Source organism: Ovis aries, chromosome 1 (genome assembly GCF_016772045.2).
Source record: "Ovis aries strain OAR_USU_Benz2616 breed Rambouillet chromosome 1, ARS-UI_Ramb_v3.0, whole genome shotgun sequence".
NCBI classification, from domain to species: Eukaryota; Metazoa; Chordata; class Mammalia; order Artiodactyla; family Bovidae; genus Ovis; species Ovis aries.
Genome location: NC_056054.1, coordinates 275,102,951 through 275,123,970, shown reverse-complemented (window position 1 = coordinate 275,123,970; position 21,020 = coordinate 275,102,951). Strand labels below are relative to the sequence as shown.

General features: G+C 49.9%; 1 protein-coding gene across 7 annotated transcripts in view; it reads right to left on the bottom strand.

Annotated features, from left to right (window-relative positions):
- PLCL2 (phospholipase C like 2) overlaps positions 1 to 21,020 on the bottom strand; it is a 210,788-nt gene that overhangs the window by 2,061 nt on the left and 187,707 nt on the right. The gene's annotated exons all lie outside the window — the stretch shown is intronic.

The window sequence follows — 21,020 nt, the reverse complement described above, 5'->3', positions numbered from 1 at the left end:
TGCTTTAGCTCCTCTCTGAAGCACCCAGATAACTGTATCTGATGCACATTTCCTAAATTATTTCACAGATGTGAAACGGCCCCCCACCAAATGGAAGGTGCTAACTACCTGATGACCTTGAGCACAGAGCCCCCAGGCCTCCTGGAACCTAAGGACTGGTAACGCTAACCCCTGTGACAGTGCCCCGTTACCTCACACCATCAGTCGATCAGAGCTGTGCATGAGCGACCACATACCCTGGGACCCCTTCCCTCCCCTGGCCTTTAAAAACGCTTTGCTGGGCAACTGACAAACAACTAATCTCAAAAATACACAAGCAACTCCTGCAGCTCAATTCCAGAAAAATGACCCAATCAAAAACTGGGCCAAAGACCTAGCCATTTCTCCAAAGAAGACATACAGATGGCTAACAAACACGTGAAAAGATGCTCAACATCACTCATTACCAGAGAAATGCAAATCAAAACCACAGTGAGGTACCATCTCACAGCAGTCAGAATGGCAGCGATCCAAAAGTCTGCAAGCAACAAATGCTGGAGAGGGTGCGGAGAAAAGGAACCCTCTTACACTGTTGGTGGGAATGCAAACTAGTACAGCCACTATGGAGAAGAGTGTGGAGATTCCTTAAAAAGCTGGAAATAGAACTGCCATACGACCCAGCAATCCCACTGCTGGGCATACACACCGAGGAAACCAGAATTGAAAGAGACAGGTGCACCCCAATGTTCATCGCAGCACTGTTTATAACAGCCAGGACATGGAGGCAACCTAGATGTCCATCAGCAGATGAATGGATAAGAAAGCTGTGGTACATATACACAATGGAGTATTACTCAGCCATTAAAAAGAATACATTTGAATCAGTTCTAATGAGGTGGATGAAACTGGAGCCTATTATACAGAGTGAAGTAAGCCAGAAAGAAGAACACCAATACAGTATACTAACACATATATATGGAATTTAGAAAGATGGTAATGATAACCCTGTATGCAAGACAGCAAAAGAGACACAGATGTATAGAACAGTCTTTTGGACTCTGTGGGAGAGGGCGAGGGTGGGATGATTTGAGAGAATGGCATTGAAACATGTATAAAATGTATGGAACAAATTGCCAGTCCAGGTTCGATGCAGGATACAGGATGCTCGGGGCTGGTGCACTGGGATGACCCAGAGGGATGGTACAGGGAGGGAGTTGGGAGGGGGGTTCAGGATGGGGCACACGTGTACACCCGTGGCAGATTCATATTGATATATGGCAAAACCAATACAATATTGTAAAACCTCCAATTAAATAAATTTAAATTTAAAAAAATAATGCTTTGCTGAAACCCTCTGGAGAGTTTGGGGTTTATGGACACAGCTCCCTTCTTGCATGACCCTACAGTAAACGTTCCTCTGTTCCAGACTCCAGCATGTGGTATTGTCTGGCTTCACTGTGAGTCAGGCACACAGACACATTTGCCAGGAATCTTCATAGACCAGCCAGGAGTCTGTGCCGGTGACAGGTTGACCCCAGGCAGAGGCAGCCCCCTCCCTGAGTCCCAGCAGCTGCCAGGGTACATTTCACTCTGGGGATGTCAGAGGCAGTGCCCTTGACAGCTGCGAACCACCGCAGGGCACAAGGCGGCTTGGAACTGAGAGCTGCGGCGCTGGGGCCCCCTTCAGTGCCGCCAGGGGGGCCGCCCCAGCTCGTGCATGCTAGGCCTGTGTGTGGTGTCCCCGTTGTGTGGGTTTTGCTTGTGGCAGAGCATTGGTTGGAATTTTCCTCTTTGGACAAGGTCATTTCTGCTTCATTTCTCATGGGACGTCGGTTGGGGTTCTCCATTTTTGTGCCTAGGGAACTGACCCTGAGCGACTGATCTGAACTGTTTGCTTGATATTTGATAGCATCAATCCTGAATACTTAGGTATGGATGATCAGAGCTCTGCTCCATCCTACAGTCCCCTGGCATATTCTTGCAAAACTGGGAAATCTTTAGGTATCCTCCATTAATCCTCCAACTAATCCCTATCCTTCGAAAACTCTTCCACAAAGTTGCAGAGGAAGGAATACTTCCAAGCTCACTCTGAGGCCACTGTCACCTGATACCAAAACCAGACGAAGACGACGCAGAAGATGACAGCCAGCATCGCCGACGGACACAGCCGCAAGAGTCTTCAGCAACATTCCAGCAAGCGGTTCAGCAGCACATGGAAAAGCTCATACACCACGGTCAAGTCAGGGTCATCCCCGGGGTGCAAAGGTTCTTCAGTACGTGCAAACCAATCAATGTGATACGCCATATTAACAAATGGAAAGATAAAACCCATATGACAATCTCAATAGATACAGAAAAAGCTTTTGACAAAATTCAACACCCATTTATGATAAAAAAAAACTTCAAAAATGGGCATAGAAAGGCAAAATAATAAAGGCCATATATGACACACCCGCAGCAAACATTCTCAATGGTGAAAAACCGAAAGCATTTCCTCTAAGACGAGGAACAAGACAAAGGTGCCCACTCTCACCACGGTTATTTCTCACAGTTTTAGAAGTGCTAGCTACGGCACTCAGAGAAGAAAAAGGAAGGAAAGGAATCCAGACTGGAGAAGAAGCGAAGCTCTCTCTGCAGACCGCACGGAAGTACACACGAAGACCCTAAAGGTGCTGCCAGAAAATTGCTAGAGCGAAGCAGTGAGTTTAGCAAAGTGGCAGGATACAACATCAATACACAGAAATCATTGGCATTCCTATACACTAACAATGAAATATCAGAAAAAGAAATTAAGGAATCAGTCCCAATCGCCATTGCAACAAAAAGAATAAAACACCTAGGAATAAACCTACCTAAGGAGACAAAAGAGCTGTATTCAGAAAACTATGAGACACGGACGAAAGAAAGCAGACAACACAGAGATTCCATATTCCTGGGTTGGAAGAATCAATATTGTGGAAATGACGGTCCTTCCAAATGTAATCTACAGATCAGTGCAATCCCTGTCAAACTACCAATGGCGTATTTCACAGAACTAGAACCAAGAAATCTCACAATCCATATGGAAAGACAAAAGACCCCCAAATAGCCAAAGCTATCTTGAGAAAGAAGAATGGAGCTGGAGGAACCAACCTTCCTGACTTCAGACTATATACTACAAAGCTATACTCATCAAGACAGTATGGTACGGGCACAAAAACAAATACAGACCAATGGAGTAAGACAGAAAGCCCAGACAGAGATAAACCCACGCACCTATGGGTGCCTTATTTTTGACAAAGGAGGCAAGAATATGCAACGGGTAGTGCTGGGAAAACTGGACAGCTACGTGTAAAAGAAATTAGAACACTTCCTAACATCATCCACAAAAGTAAACTCAAAATGGATTAAAGACCTAAATGTAAGACGGGAAACTTTAAAACTCCTAGAGGAAACAGGCAGAACACTCTAGGTAAATCACAGCACGATCCTCTATGACCTGCCTCCTAGAGTAATGGAGATAAAAAAAAAACAAACAAGTGAGACCTGATTAAAAGCTTTTGCACAGCAAAGAACACTGTAAACAAAGTGAGAAGACAGTCCTCTGAATGGGAAAAAATGATAGTCAATGAAACAATGGACAGAGGATTAATTTCAAAAATATACAAGCAGCTCATACAGTCAACAGCAGGAAAACAACCCAGTCAAAAAATGGGCAAAAGACCTAAACAGACAGTTCTCCAAAGAAGACATACAAATGGCTAAGAAACACAGAAAAGATGCTCAAGGATCACTTATTATTCAGTTCAGTTCAGTTGCTCAGTCGTGTCCGACTCTGCGACCCCGTGAATCGCAGCACACCAGGCCTCCCTGTCCATCACCAACTCCCGGAGTTCACCCAGACTCACCTCCATTGAGTCGGTGATGCCATCCAGCCATCTCATCCTCTGTCGTCCCCTCCTCCTCCTGCCCCCAATCCCTCCCAGCATCAGAGTCTTTTCCAATGAGTCAACTCTTCACATGAGGTGGCCAAAGTACCAGAGTTTCAGCTTTAGCATCATTCCTTCCAAAGAACACCCAGGACCAATCTCCTTTAGAATGGACTGGTTGGATCTCCTTGCAGTCCAAGGGACTCTCAAGAGTCTTCTCCAACACCACAGTTCAAAAGCATCAATTCTTCGGCACTCAGCTTTCTTCACAGTCCAACTCTCACATCCATACATGACCACTGGAAAAACCATAGCCTTGACTAGATGGACCTTTGCTGGCAAAGTAATGTCACTCATTATTAGAGAAATGCAAATCAAAACCACAATAAGATATCACCTCACACCGGTCAGAATGGCCTTTATCACAAAGCATACAAACAATAAATGCTGGAGAGGGTGTGGAGAAAAGGGAACCCTCTTGCACTGTTGGTGGGGATGCAAATTGATACAGCCACGATGGAGAACAGTGTGGACATTCCTTAAAAAACTAGGAATAAAACCACCATATGACCCAGCAATCCAACTACTAGGCATATACCCTGAGGAAATCGAAATTGAAAAAGACACGTGTAACCCAGTGTCCACTGCAGCACTGTTTACAATCATTAGGACACGGAAGTAACCTAGATGTCCACTGACAGATGAATGGATGAAGACGCTGTGGTTTATACACAACGGAATACTACTCGGCCACGAAAAGGAACGGATTTGAGTCGGTCCTAATGAGGCGGATGAACCTGGTCCCTGTTACACACGATGAAGGACATCAGAAAGAGAAAGACAGCTATCCCATGCTAACACTGATAAAGCTACCTGCAGAGCAGCAACAGAGACCCAGATACTGAGAACGGACTTGGGGAGAAGGAGGAGAGAGCGGGATGCATGGAGGGAGTAGCACGGCAACTCACACCGCTGTGTGCAGGCCAGACAGCCAACGCGGACTTCCCGCAGACTCAGCTCAAACCAGGGCCTGGAAACAGCCTAGAGGGGTGGGGTGCGGCGGGAGGCAGGAGGGGGCTCAGGCGTCAGGGACACCACGGATGAACCTGGGGCTGCTCCATGCTGCTGTTTGGTGCAAACCAATGCAATTTTGTCAAGCAATTATCCTTCCCAATTAAAAGTGAATTTTTAAAAGTGGGACTTTTGCAGTTTATTTTATCTTGGGTGTGTGTGGACGTATGTGAATGAGTGTCTCAGTACCTGAGTCCAAATCCTGTTCTCTCCTCGTTTTGCTGAAAGTGACTGTGAATGTGAGCAGATGATATTTATTACTGTCTGTGACTGGCATTTGTTTGTTTAAGCTGAACTGGATATTTGGGAAATGGGGGTAAAATTCCCGAAGATGGCTGGGTTCTGTACAAACAGTGAGAGAAGGACTCCGCATTTCTCTTCCTGTGCCTTTGATATACAAATCATTTCTCCGGATATTTGGTGACATGCAGTTTTAGAGCTATGCTAAATTAAGTGATGGAAGTTCATATGGTTGTTTCTAGATGAGAAAACGAAGGGGCAAAACAATAGGGATGCAGAAAGTAATGGAAGGCTTGCAGAACAGAGCCTTCCGCATGGTCAGAACTGGCTCAGTTCAGATTAAATTCAGTAAGTGAGTCACTGGTAAAAGTAAGCTGGTGCAAAACTAGATTCTGTGTTGTCTGTTAAGAGGACAGAGTTTTCCTAGAATACAGCCACGGATGACGGATTCTGGGAGTTTCTGTGCCTTTAAGTGATTTGTATCTGCTCCTGAGAGCTCTTCTTATTTTGGTTAAGGAATAAGGATTGTGTGGAAATGACTTACGATCTTATTTGACTGTTTTGAAACTTTCTGACAAAAATCCCCAAATATCAAATTTTAATTAAAGTTTTTTTACCTCCAGCTAACTTTGGGATCCTTCAGAGAGCCCCTAAGGCTTCTCGGGGAAAAATATTAAACTAATAAGGATTGTTTGGTATGTCAAAGAACATGGGAAGCGCTGTCAAATGAGTGAGGCACCTCCTCGGATTACATGGTATGGGTAAGCGCTACTAACATAGATACTCTAGAAGTTATATGGGATGCCTAAAATTTGGACCTGTCCTGGCACAGTGTTATAATTTTACTTGTTATCTTAAAATGCTGGGGGAGGAATCAAGACGGCAGAATCGAAGGACGTGGAACTCCCCTCCTCCCACAAATACGTCAAAAGCACATCTACCTGTGAGACAATCTCACGCCTTACTGAATGCTGGCAGAAGATACGAGATACCCAGAGACACGAGAATGATCCCCATGCCCCTGGATGGGAAGAAAGAGTTTCCTTTGTAAAGGGACACTGAATGTATGGGAAAACCACAATGCTGTAATTAGCCTCCAATTAAAAGAAAAAGAAAAAGGGACAGGGGTGGGGCCTGAGTCCCCGGGAAGGGGCTGGAAAAGAGGGAAGGTGCTGGCACCCTGAGAAGCCCCCTCGCTCGTGTGGGCGTCAGCTGAGACAGAAAGGCCCGGAGGGGGGCACGCTGCCAGTTGACAGCAAAAGAGAGAGCAGCGCAGAGGCCCCAGGCTGCCTGGCCGCAGCCCCAGCGCAGGCCCCACTGCAGGCCCACTGCGATCTTGGGACCTGACTTGGGCGGATGGGTGTGTTAGCATCTGTGCTGTTGACTTTGTGAACACAGCGCCTGAGGGACACCAGGGTCAACTGCCTGCACTCCCACAGTGGAGGGGTGCCAAGGGCAGTGTCAGTCATGAGGTCCTCTGTGAGCCCCCCAGCAACAGACAGCACAGGGCACCCGCCCAGGCAGGCAGGTCTGGAGAAGGGACACAGGGGTTCTCCCAGCGGGAGTGCCCCAGTCCCACCGGCCTCACACTGGGGGCTTCCGCTCAGCGACCAGGGAGGAGCAGGGTGGCGGCCCGGGCAGGGGAGAGGGGGCCTGGCTCAGCACCCAGGCGGCTCTGGCACCACAGCAGCCCCCCCCCCCCCATCGAGGGGGCAACAGCCGCACTGAGGAAATCGCAGCAGGCGCGCGTCCTGAAAGCAGTCGGCCCACTCGGGCTGCCCAGGGATGCCGCCAAATAAGAGCGGCCCCCCAAGACCACAGACCACCGCGCCCCCCAACTCAGGGCGAGAAACAGGAGGGGAATGAAGAAGCAGGGGACCACACCCAGCTGAAAGGCCAAGAGAATTCCCGAAAGAACAAGGCAACAAACCTCTTCCATCTAACAGACGGTGAGTCCAGAAAGGAGATAATGAAAATACTGAAGACAGTACGCAGGGCTATTGACGGTGCAGATTCCTGTAAACAGAACTAGAAACTAAAGAGGAACCAAGAAATACTAGGAGGCTCATTCACTGAGATGAAAGCCGACTTAAAGGCTACGTCTCGCAGCCTTGAATAATGCGGAATAATGCGGAAGACTGCACAACTGATCTGGGAGAAGAGCAGAAGTCACCCAGTCCAGAGCAGACAGAAAGTCAAATGAAGAAAAAGAAAGCAAAATGAGAGATCTGGGATGATACAGAGCGCGCCAATCTACACGCAGCGGGGCCCCAGAAAGATCACGAAGGACTGAAAATGCACCTGAAGAAGTCACGGCTGAAAACGCCCCGAACCTAGAGAAGGAAAGAGACGTCCAGGCACAGGAAGCGCGGAGGGTCCCAAACAAGAGAAAGCCAGACAGGCCGGCCCTGAGACGCGCTGCAGTGAAAACGGCGAAGGTTAAAGGGAGGGCTCCGAAGACAGCGAGAGACACCCGCAGAGCCAATGACAAGGGAAGCCCCGCAGGGCTGTCGGCTGACTGCTCTGCAGAAACACCGCAGGCCGGGGGAGTGGCAAGGCGTGTGCAAAACCCTGGAAGGGAAAGACTGCCCCCTTGAACCTGCAAGCAAGGTTATCCTTTAGAAGAAAAAGAATTTCTCATAAGCAGAAACTGACTAGGCCTGTCCCACAGGAGAGACTGAAAGGCCTCCTCTAGCAAAGGAGCAGCAGGAGGACCACAACCGTAAAGCCAGCCGCTGCGAAAGCCAGGGCGCGGATGGACACGCTGTAGGCCGCTTCTTAGTTAAGTGTCTTTGTCAAGAAGCACTATAATCAATCTCCAACCCTGCCTTCTTAAGCCCTTTATCATTCCCAGGCAGGTGCAGCGATGCTGTGCACAGCGCTTCAGCTCTAAGAGGGTCGCAGAAAGAGCTTTCTGACAAGCACAGGTTTTTGATGACTTTTAAATCATAATGCTAAACCAGGCAAGATATTTTAAAAGACAATGCTGATTTCATAAAGCTGTTAGTTAAAAAAAAAAGCATACAGGACTGAGTAAACTGATGAAGATCGTTGTGATTTTTTGGTTTTAAGGAAACCTTTCCCCTTAAGTTAATTATGATTTACAGCAGTTTGGTAAAGTATACCTTCATAAGCACAATGGAAATATTTTTTTTCTCTGTACCTGATCCCTCCAGATACTGGAAACTCCTAGGTTCCTAGCAGCTTTGTCGGGTAAATTAGGAAGGACTACTTCCTAACAGGTGCAAAAATCTCAAGGTATTTCAGGGACCTCAAAAAGGGAGGAATTCACCTATAATCCGTAAGGCAAAAATCTATGGACAAGCCCTTGGTATGGCTTACCTGGCCCTGAGAAGACTTAAAATTTCAGTCTGAGACTCCTCATGAAAAATTCCAACACAGCCAATTTAAGGGAACCAATATGGTCAGTTAACCAGATTCATTTTGTAAACAAACCAATCTTAATTTGGCTGTATTTGATAACAGTGGGGATAATTTCAGAGAGATGTGTCAATGAATATCAGATTCTGATTCTGCTCATTGAAGCCTGCATTTCTTGTCTAAGACTCACTTCTCAGACAGTTCCTCGTTGCCATGGTGTGCGTTTGTGAGTCACTCAGGCGTGTCCGACTCGCTGTGACCCCATGACTGCAGCCTGCCAGGCTCCTCTGTCCATGGGATTCTCCAGGCAAGAGCACTGGAGTGGGCTGCCATGCCCTCCTCCAGGGGATCTTCCCGACCCAGGGAGGGAACTTGCGTCTCCTGTGTGGCACGTGGATTCTTTACCATCTGAGCCACCAGGGAAGCCTGTTGCCGTGTTACATAATTGTTAAGTTTAATCAAATTATTAAGAAGGATGCTCAAGTTTATTTCTGAAGCTTATCCCAGCCATCTACCTTTGGGTAAATATCAGATGCCCCATGATCCACAGCCAGAAATGATACATTCTAGAAGAACCACCGCTTAAATATGTCAAGAGATTAACTTGGGATAAGGCCTTGTTGATTGCCCTGCTATGGATTAGAATGGCTCTCTGAAGAAGACTTAAATTAAGCCCCTGTGAGATCCGGTGGGCTGTTCCCAGTGTCCGCCCAGGCGGGAGGGCCTGCAGCTGCTCTGAAGACCTGCCCGTTGCTAACTGCGCTAACTCGGGGCATGTACTAACCTCCGGCCATCAGCCTGCCTCCTACAAGTCTGTCCAGCTGAAGCAGGCCTTTCTGACCTGGAGACCAAGTCACCCTGAAAAGCCTAGAGAAATAAAAGTGCCTGAACATGAGCTGACAGCAGTGTGGACAGAACCAGGTCACATACGCATCACCCACCCCACACTCACACACGCATCACCCACCCCACACACACACACACACGCATCACCCACCCCACACTCACACGCATCACCCACCCCACACTCACACACGCATCACCCACCCCACACTCACACACGCATCACCCACCCCACACTCACGCATCACCCACCCCACACTCACACACGCATCACCCACCCCACACTCACACACGCATCACCCACCCGACCCTCACACACGCATCACCCACCCCACCCTCACACACGCATCACCCACCCCACACTCACGCATCACCCACCCCACACTCACGCATCACCCACCCCACACTCACACACGCATCACCCACCCGACCCTCACACACGCATCACCCACCCCACCCTCACACACGCATCACCCACCCCACACTCACACACGCATCACCCACCCCACACTCACGCATCACCCACCCCACACACACACACACATCACCCACCCCACACACACACGCATCACCCACCCCACACACACGCATCACCCACCCCACATACACACGCATCACCCACCCCACACTCACACACGCATCACCCACCCCACACTCACACGCATCACCCACCCCACACTCACACACGCATCACCCACCCCACACACACGCATCACCCACCCCACACTCATCTGTCGAGGCAGCCGGGGCAGAGCCGTGAGGCCGTCACACGCTGACTGAAACAGCGCCACGTCCTCAGAAGACGGCCCACCTCCTGAAGGGCCTGGAGAGCAGCGGGTCTGTGAACCCCTGGAAGGCTGGAGACTGCTCTTCAAAAAGATAAGTGTCGAGACTGCAGCCCACTGTAGCTGGAGAAGGGTGAGTCAGCCTACTTATTGAGTCTTGTTCAACGGAATAACACAGGCATCTAGTGTGGCTACAACACTCAGAAAGTTAAAATTAGTAGCTCTGTGTAGGAACTGGAGCCAGAAGCCCAAATCCAGTGATAAATTAGGGAACAAAAGGGCTAAAAGGTTTCATCAGGTTAAAATAATCGTAGATAAAGAATGAAAGAGAACGGTCCCATCTACTGAAGATTCTAAGGAACACTCCTGCCGAAGGCTGATCAGCTCCATGCCGTGACGAGCCACCGCTGCCTCCGTTCAGCAGAAGCCAGCGCAGCCGCTGCCCCTTCCCCACAAGACTGCGGAAGGGGCCTTGACAGCGAGGAGCTGGAACAGAGAAGGGCGGACCTGACGCTTAACGGGGCTGTTTCTTTTCCTTTAACCTTTGTCTTCTATTGATTCTGCTACAAGTTCATCGCCAAGGAGATGCTGCCTACGGCTTAAAGTGCACGAGTGGTCTGACTCAGCGAGCCCTGCTCCCGTGCCTGACTGTTAAACTGTTTTGTTCAGCTCACAGGAACCATCTTGGCCCAGACCACCCGTGCATGGCTGCAGAAAGAAAGTAACACATCCCCTCCTGGAGTCTGGCCAACACCAGGAGATATTTCTAACAACTTAAGTCCCTACGAACACTGCTAGCTATATTATTTATGTATTGGCTGTTTTACAGAGTTGTTCCTTGCGTTACCAAGTGTGTGACTGAACCTCTGATAAAAATAACGGTGAGCAGGTGACCTGATGCCAAGTTCTGTAAAGAGCACCGCCCGGAACGTGCAGCTCAAGATACGGAAGAAGCAACAAGAGGGATGTTCAAGAGGGACCATAACAGTAAGAGAACTGGTCCAAGACCTTCTGGCTACTTTTAATAAGGCCTAGTGCAGTAACATCAGTCACCTCAGATATGCAGATGCCACCACTTATGGCAGAAAGTGAAGAGGAACTAAAGAGCCTCTTGATGAAAGTGAAAGGGGAGAGCGAAAAAGTTGGCCTAAAGCTCAACATTCAGAAAACGAAGATCATGGCATCTGGTCCCATCACTTCATGGCAAATAGATGGGGAAACAGTGGAAAAACAGTGTCAGACTATTTTTTTGGACTCCAAAATCACTGCAGATGGTGACTGCAGCCATGAAATTAAAAGACGGTTACTCCTTGGAAGAAAAGTTATGACCAACCTAGATAGCATATTCAAAAGCAGAGACATTACTTTGCCGACTAAGGTCCGTCTAGTCAAGGCTATGGTTTTTCCAGTGGTCATGAATGGATGTGAGAGTTAGACTGTGAAGAAGGCTGAGCGCCGAAGAATTGATGCTTTCGAACTGTGGTGTTGGAGAAGACTGGAGAGTCCCTGGACTGCAAGGAGATCCAACCAGTCCATCCTAAAGGAGGTCAGTCCTGGGATTTCTTTGGAAGGAATGACGCTGAGGCTGAAACTCCAGTACTTTGGCCAACTCATGTGAAGAGTTGACTCATTGGAAAAGACTGATGCTGGGAGGGATTGGGGGCAGGAGGAGAAGGGGATGACAGAGGATGAGATGGCTGGATGGCATCACCAACTTGATGGACGTGAGTCTGAGTGAACTCCAGGAGTTGGTGGACAGGGAGGCCTGGCGTGCTGCAGTCCATGGGGTTGCAAAGAGTCGGACACGACTAGAACGGCTGAACTGAGCTGAGTGCAGGAATAGCAAAAGCCTATCGAGGAAACCCGGGCCTGACCTAATAAGGAGCGTTCCTAACACTGTGGGAGGAAACGACCACGAAATGCTTCCCAAACCACGTGCAAGGTGAGGAGCCTGAGGCAGCCCCGCCACCCGCGCCGTCCAGGACCGAGTCAGCTGCCCGGACAGCCGCTGGCCCTCAGCGTCCTCTGCAAGGAGATCAGGGTGCAGGTCGGGCGCAGGCACCCAGCGCTCTGGGAGGAGCTGGCGGAACAGACCCTCAGGCGGCCAGAGCTTTCAGGAGAAGGTCTGAAGACCCCGACTCTCGCATCTCCTCGGGAATCTTGGCGGTGACACCTCCCGGGCAGCCGCTGCGGATGAGAGTTCAGACGCGCTCCTTCACGGCCAGGAGCCTAGCTTCTCCGGGCTGCGTCGGACCCGCTCTCAAAGCAGCGCCTGCCGCTGCCAGGGCCTGTGGCTCTCCTCCCGGTGCGCTAACCTCCCTAAGGGAAACCCGCCCGTGTGCCCAGCCCCGGCCCCGCTCTCCTGGCGGTGGCGGCGGGCAGAGAGCAGGGGCCGCGCCGGAGCCGCCCGGGGAGCACTCCCTCCCCGCCGCTGCCCCGAGCTTCTGGGGGCCACGGTGCCTCCCGCCCCGGGCGGCCACGGCGCCTCTCCGCGCGGCCTCTGATGCTTCCACGCTGCTGCCCTCTGTGCCCTGGGCACGGGCCCGTGCACGTGCGGGCACTAACACTCCGCTCCCTGTGAGCTGAGGCTGCCTCTGGCCTAGAGAGAGAGGAGAGCAGGCCCCGGCCCGGAGAGGCGGCCACCCGCAGTGGGCCTCGCCCCCAGCCGCCGCACAGGGCATCCCGGTGCTCACACGGCCTCAGCTTCCCTGGCACTCCGCAAGTCCACGAGCTCAGCGCCCCTGAGCACACCTCTGGTGTCATGCACGCTGGTCTGGTGTCCACTACCGTCCTCCTCAAGCACTTCTGCAACGAAAACCCAAGACTGAACTTGTCAAACCCTTTCTAATGCCTGGGAAACAAACGCCAGGTTGACAGGAAGTTACAGCTTCTTTACTGTTATTTAACCGGAATATTAATAGTATGTGGTCACAAACAAAGTGCGTTTTAGTAAGCAATTTGTGGTTAGTCACTCTTTGGGGTGATGCACGACTCATAAAGAAACTGAATACACTTCAATCCAGTATTTCATGAGTATTCAAGATCACAAGCCAAACTCGTAAACCTCCTTTAAGAGGGCTACGGAAACTAACACGCTCTCTCTCTTACACCCACAACTCAGAAGAACTGTGAGCATAATTACGGTCCAAAATCTGAAACCACAAAGTCTATGCTATTTCAAAACTTAGGCAGGTAGGCATGCATACCAACGGAGTCTGCTGGGAACAACAGAAACCATTTACCAAGTGACTCCTGAGTGCCAGACACTGAACTAAGCCCTTTACAAAGACTATTCTCATGACAGTCGCTCCACTCTGCAAGAGAGGTGCCATCACTATCCCCATTTCACAGCTGAAGAAACAGTGTAGAGAGACTGAGGGCCTTGCCCAAGGGCAGGGTCGACATGGAAAATTTAAATACTTAAGTACACACAACTGGTGTGTGTGTTTTCTCTTCGGATAAACTAAACCAGGAGTCCAAACTACAGGCAGCTGAGCCCCGCAAGTTACAGGTGACACTTCAAAGCCAACAGTGTGGGACGGTGATGGCATTTTGAACATGCTCAGCATATCACCCATGGAGGGCACGATGCACTTTTCCTGTGATTAAACGCAGGAGCAGAAATCTAGATTTCATTTTTTGTAGAATAGGCCACAGAGTGAATGGGAATCTTGGCTACTGGCTCTGAACCGCCACCTACCACACTCTGATGGAGCTCTGCCAGGGGTCCCAGGGGCAGCTGATGAGTCAGCCAGAGTCAGGAAGCCCCCCTCCCACAGCTCGTCAGGCCTTCTTACCACTCAAGTCTCAATAAACCTGCCACTCAGAAAAGACCCCCTGACCGTCACCACCTAAGGCTGGAGCAGTGGGGATGGGGGCACGAGCTTTTCCACAGGAAAAGATTTCTTTCAAATTTTCCACTACTGTTTCTGGGGATGCAGCTGCTAATCCCTGGCCTCACTCACTTACATCCTGATTATGCAGGACCCACGGGTCGATCTGAGGGCAGCCCCCTCCCCCCCCCCCACCCCCCCACCCCCGTGACACTGTTCCCCGGCTTCCGGCCAATATTTTGGCTCTTTTCTCACGTTTAACTGATACTCTTCAGTTTTACAACTGTTGTGCTCCACAATTTGTAGAGAAGTTAACCAATTAAACATTTAAATATAAGGTTCAGTTTATTTTAAATTAAGAACAAATGCCTTTCTCCAGAGCAACAACTTGACGTTTCGTCCGACACAGATGGAAGGTGGGTGCCCCCAGGCAGCCCAGGGACGTGTCAAGTCTGAGCTGAGCCCCAGCAGGCCAGGGGGCTGCACAGGACACCGCCTTCCACGTGGGGCCCCGCGGCACCCACAGATGGCACCTCAAGGCCGCACTGTAGGGACCTGGCTTCTACGCCACAAAGCCCTCTAGTTGCAACTGTGACCGCCCTCCCTGTTACAGGCCTGACCTGGGAAAGGAGAGGCGCCCACCTGCACAGGGATGGGACGAGGGTCTTGGGAGCGGTCAGCAGGGTCTCCAGGTGGCAGAGCTGAGTCCAGCCACGCAGAGAGAGAGGAGGTCAGGGGATTGCAGGCAGAGGACAAGGGCAGGAGAGGACATGGGGCCAAGGTGAAGGTGGCGGCGTTGGACAGGGCCAGGGCGGGAGCAGGAGGACGCTGGGAAGCTGGGAACCGCTTCCATGTGAGCACTGCCCTCGCCCCAGGGACCTTCCAAGCATGCCTCTGCATAATTAAACATTAGCTGAGTAACCACAAATTCCACATCAGTGGGATCCAAATGTCCGAGGTTCCACTGTGTTTTAAATGGGTCAGGAAGGGCGGCCTGCCTAGCAACAAACACTGCTGTAGTTTGATTTAGAGCTTTTCCCCAAAAAACAGACAACATAATCGATTACCTATAATACATGAAGTAAGTGTAGGATATTAGCATCAGGAAAGGAGTGGAACACAGACTGTCTAATTTTCAGAAACCAGTGTTATTCTTCAGGTCTTCAAGGTAAATCTGCACCACAGGTAAAAACAAATGAAGATTAATGTCTTACACAAACCTCTGGATGGGATCACCAAAAAAAGACAGACACAAATAAAACAAAAAGAAAACCAATACTCCAGAAACAAAAAACCATAAGAGAATGCCAGGAAAATTGTGTGCCAGCAAATTCTACAACCTAGAAGAAATGGAGACATTTCTGGAAACACACAGCCCACCAAAATGGAATAAGCAGAAATGGATAATTTAAAGATACCAATCACTGCAAGCAAAACAGAATCATTAATTTAAAAACTCCCTAAAAACAAAAGTCCAGGACCAGATGGCTTCACAGGCAAATTCTCCCAAACAGACAAAAAAGGACTCAAACTGCTTCTCCTCAAACCCATGCCAAAGACAGAAGAGAGAAGACTCCCAAAGACATTCTGTGGAGCCATCACCGCCCTGATGCCAGAGCCAGAGGACCCTGCAAAAAATAAAAGCACAGGCCAACATCTGAAGAACATAAATGCAAAATCTCTTAAACAAAGTATTAGCAAATCAAATCCAACAACAGATAAAAAGACCTACCTGGAATCGTCTTAAGCTCACAACGATGGTTCAACATACACAAATCAACCCGTGTGATGAAGCATATCAGCAAAAGGAAAGATGAAGACCACATGGTCATCTCAGTGATGCACTTGACAGAATTCAACATCCGTTCACAGTGAAAACTCTTACCAGAGTGGCCGTAGAGGAAACATGCTGCTGCTGCTGCTAAGCCGCTTCAGTCGTGTCTCACCCTGTGCGACCCCATAGACGGCAGCCCACCAGGCTCCCCCATCCCTGGGATTCTCTAGGCAAGAATACTGGAGTGGGTTGCCATTACCTTCTCCAGTGCATGAAAGTGAAAAGTGAAAGTCAAGTTGCTCAGTCATGTCCAACTCTTAGCGACCCCATGGACTGCAGCCTACCAGGCTCCTCTATCCATGGGATTTTCCAGGCAAGAGTACTGGAGTGGGGTGCCATTGCCTTCTCCAGAGGGAACATAGCTCAACATAATAAAAGCTATTTATGCCAAGCCCACAACCATATAACACTCAACAGTGAAAAGCTGAAAGCCTTCCTGCTAAAATCTGATACGAGACAAGGAGGCCCACTCTCACCACTTTATTCATACAGTACTGGAAGTCCTAGAGAGAGCAATCAGACAAGAAAAAGAAATCAAAGGCATCCAGATCGGAAGGGAAGCAGCAAAACTGTCGCGATATGCAGGTAACACGACACTATATATAGAAACCTCTAGACTCCACACAAAGCTACTCTTAAAAGAAAAACCGATCAAGAATTCAGCAGAGCAGCAGGACGCAAGACTCACATACAGAGATCAACTGCATTTCTTTGCACTAACGATGAAGTATCAGAAGGGGGATGTAAACAATCTCTTTCAAAAACACAACCAGAAGATATAAATAATCCTTAGGATAAACTACAAAGCTACAGCCATCGAGCAAGCCCAGTATGGGCACAAAAACGGAAATATGGATCAGTGGAGTAGGACACAGACCCCAGAAATAAGCCCCCAACAGCCAATTAATCTTCAACAAAGGAGGCGTGAATACACAGTGGAGAACAGACGGCCTCTTCAGCAAGTGGTGCTGCGGAAGCTGGACCACCAGATGTGAATCAGTGAAGTCAGAACCCAACTTCACATTATTCACAAAAATAAACTCAAAATGGCTTAAAGACTTAAGATATGACACCATAAAGCTCTTACAAGAGAACATAGGAAAAACATCCTCTGACGTAAATCATACCGATGTTTTCTTAGGTCAGTCTCCCAAGGCAATAGAAATAAAAGCAAAAGTAACCATATGGAACCTAATAAAACTTACAAGCTTCTGTCCAGCAAAGGGCACCATAAACAAAATGGAAAGATAACCTACAGGCTAGGAGAAGATACTGACAAATGATGCGATCCACAGAAGGTTAATTTCCAAATATACAAATAGCTCATACAACTCAACAACAAGAAGACAAACACCCCAGCTGAAAAATGGGCAGAAGACCTAAACAGACATTTCTCCAGCTGACACACAGATGACCAGCAGGCACATGAAAAGATGTTCAACATAGCTCAGTATTAGAAAATCAAATCAAAACTGTAGAGAGGAATGCCACCTGGCAGCAGGCAGAATGAACATCATTACAATGTTTGGGAATAGCAGATGCTGGCGAGGGTGAGGAGAAAAGTGAGCCCTCCTACCCTGTTAGCGGGAAGCCTCGCTGGTGCAGCCACTTGAGAGACAGTATGAAAAAATAAAAAACGGAATTAGCATATGAGCTAGCAGTCCCACTCCTGGGCACATACCTGAATAAAACCACAATTCAGAAAGACACACGCACCCCTCTGCTCACGGCAGCGGTGTTCACGGCGACCGAGAGACGGACAACCCGAGCGCCCACCAACACAGGGAACGCAGACGTAGTCAACGCACACGTATCCAACGGAACACTGTGCAGCCACAGGAGAGGGACGGACACGGCCAGCTGCCGCTGCACGACGGACTGAGAGGCTATCGTCCTACGTAAAGCAAGCCAGACAGAGAGAGACAGAAGGCGCCCGCCATCACTCACGTGTGGGATCTGAATCTATGAGACAGAAACAGACTCGCAGACACGGAGGACAGACTGTGCTGCCAGGGCAGGGGGTAGGGCGGGGCGGGGGCCAGGGGGGCAAAGCACTACTCACAGCATGGGCGAGGAGCAGGGCCCCACTGCCCAACACAGGGAACTATACCTAATGGCCTGAGATATCCAGACTGCACAACACAGGGGAAGGGGGCTGGGGGGGCCTGGGGCCAGGGGGGCAAAGCACTACACACAGGATGGGCGAGGAGCAGGGCCCCACTGCCCAACACAGGGGACTATACCTAATGGCCTGAGATATCCAGACTGCACAACACAGGGGAAGGGGGCTGGGGGGGGGGGGCGCAGCGGGAGCCAGCAGGCACAAAGCGCTACACACAGCACAGGCGAGGAGCAGGGTCCCACTGCACAACACAGGGGACTATATCCAATGTCCTGAGATAAACAATGGAAAAGAATATGAAAGAAACCATGTGTGTGTGTGCATATATATATATACACACATACATATACATCCACACACAACTGAGTCACTTTTCTGTACAGCAGAAATTAATACGACATTGTCAATCAATTATAGACACATATAAGTAACATCTTAGAGAGTAAGTCTTACTGACGCAACAGCCATTTGGTTTAGTTATTTCTTTTTGGCAGGAGTCTTGCGCTCCTAAAGAGAACGAATCTCGAATTGCTTTCAGGCTTTGGTTTCAGTCCCTCTCTGAGAGCGGGGTGGCAGAGCTGGGGGGCGCTGTCTTGGCAGCAGTTCTTCTGCGAAACATCTTGGGTTGTAACAAGCTTCACTGAGGTCCACGAGAGGACACGGGTGCTGTGAAGTCCAACGCAATTTTGGCCTAGATTAGTAACAGTTGTCAGACTCGGGCAAAATCAGACCTCCAGGTCTCATTCTGGGAGGATTAGCTCACCAGGCATCTGAAGTTTGGGGGGCCCCTGGCCGCCCCATCTTAGGAAGAACGCTGACAAGCCGGAGCCTTCGGGAGATGGAGGGACCCGATGGGGAAGGGACCAAGAGCCGCGTCAGCCTGAATCCGGCTTCTGAGAGAGGGCTCAGCCGTCCCGCATGTCTGCTGGGCGCTGAGGGAGGGCGCGCGTCCGTCCGGGCTGCCCTGCGAGCAGCCGTCATCGGTGGGAGAGTCAGAGACGGCAGACGCTGCACCTGGTCAGCACGACACCCGCACGGCGGCACGACACCCGCACGGCAGTGGGGCGGCCGGCAGCCTCGCGGGGGCCTCCGCCTTCCACCCGCACCCAGGCCAGCGGCACCGTCCACTGAGGGGGGTCCCCTTCCCCAAAGCAGAGAAGAACCATGGCGAGGAGGGCGTGAGGCAGGACTGTGGAAAGGTCAGCCCCCATACCCGCCATGCACGCAACGGCAGGCCGAAGAGGCCGTCACACAGGAGGGAAAGCGCCCCAGCCTGGGGGTCTGGCTGGGGGGAGGCTCCACCAGAGCATCTGGCTGAGGCCAGCGGGGTTGGATCACAGGAGGTCCCTAAGGCTGAGGGACACAGAAACTGCGCTCTTGGAGGGCACACGCAGGTCTCGTGTGCATCAGGACCTGGGGGAAAGCAGAGGCCTCATGGCAGGGACAGACATGGGGGCAGAGCTCCAGACAGTACTCCCTGCTCTGAGCCCTCCTGCAGACAGGCTTTTCTCACCAGGACCCGGCCCAACCCAGTAGCTGGCAGACACCTCAGGCCAAACAACCAACAGACCGGAATACAGCCCTGCCCGTTGGGAGACGTGCTGCTCACAGTCTGCCCAGTCCCACTGGTGCCCACTCAACACAACCTCTTGATACAGCCCTGCCCACCAGAGGCACAAGACCAGCTCCAGCCATCAGCGGGCAGAAACCAGGCCCCCTCTCCAGGAGGCCTGCACTCGCCTCGAGACCAGCCGCCTGCAGAACAGAAACCACACTCAGAAAGTCAGACAAGATGGGACGGTGAAGACTATGTCCCCGAGGAAGAAACAAGACAAAACCCCAGAAGAACAACTGAATCAGAGAAAGGCAACATCCCCGAAAAATGATTCAGAGGAATGATAGCGAAGATGATCCCAAAGTCTCAGAAAGGGGAAGGAGACACAGACCAAGAAGACACAAGAAATGTTTAACAAACAGCCAGAAGACCAAGAGAATAAGCCGACGGACAGGAGCAATACAAGACCTGACGTGAAAGAAGGAATCAAGGGCAGCGTGACTGAAGTAAAAGACTGAATGACTAAGTGGAAAGACAGAGTGGTGGAGACAACCGCCAAGGGACAAAATGAAGAAGACAGAGCGAAAAGAAAGCACCACAGTCCAAGAGGCTCTGCAACAACATTAAATGCACATTTGCACTATGGGAATCCCAGAAGGAGGAGAGAGGGAAGGGCCTGGGAACATGCTTCAAGAGATGGTCGCTGAAAACTTCCTTAGCTTGGGAAAGGAAACAGTCACCCAAGTCAAGGAAGTGCAGAGAGTCCCAGGCAGGAGAACCCCAAGGAGGAACATGCCAAGACACTTGGTAATCAAACTGACAAAGACAAAGAGGAAATATTAAAGGCAGTAAGGGAAATGCAATAAATAACATACAAGGGAATTCCCATAAGGTTATCCGCTGATTTTTCAGCAGGAACTCTGCAGGGAGTTGGCACAATATATTTAAAGTGATGATACTGAGCAAGGCTCGCGATCACATTTTATGGAGAAATAAAAAATTATGGAAAAGCAAAAGCTAAGAGAGTCCGTCACCACTACAGCAGTGTTGCAGCAGGTGCTAAAGGAGCCTCTCTAAGTAAAAAAAAAGGTCGCGAGTAGAAAAAAGGAGATTACACATGGGAAGCTCACCAATAAAGGCAAACATGAAGTGAAGGTAGAAGATCACCGGCACACAAACACGCCATCAGAACCAGCAAGCATGAGGCGGGCAGGGCGCAAACGAGGGCACGGGGAATGCCTCCGAAGTGAAAAGTCCAGCACCTTAACACTGTCTTGTTCATTCATAGGCTGCTATATCGAAGCCTCATAGTAACTGCAGATTGAAAATCTACAATAGATACAAGAAAGAAAAAGAATCCCAACACAACACTAAAGTTAGCCATCAAATCACAAGACGAAAGAGAAAAGGAAGAAAAAGACGTACAAAAACAAATTAAAACAAGTAGCCAAACGGCAATGAAAACATAC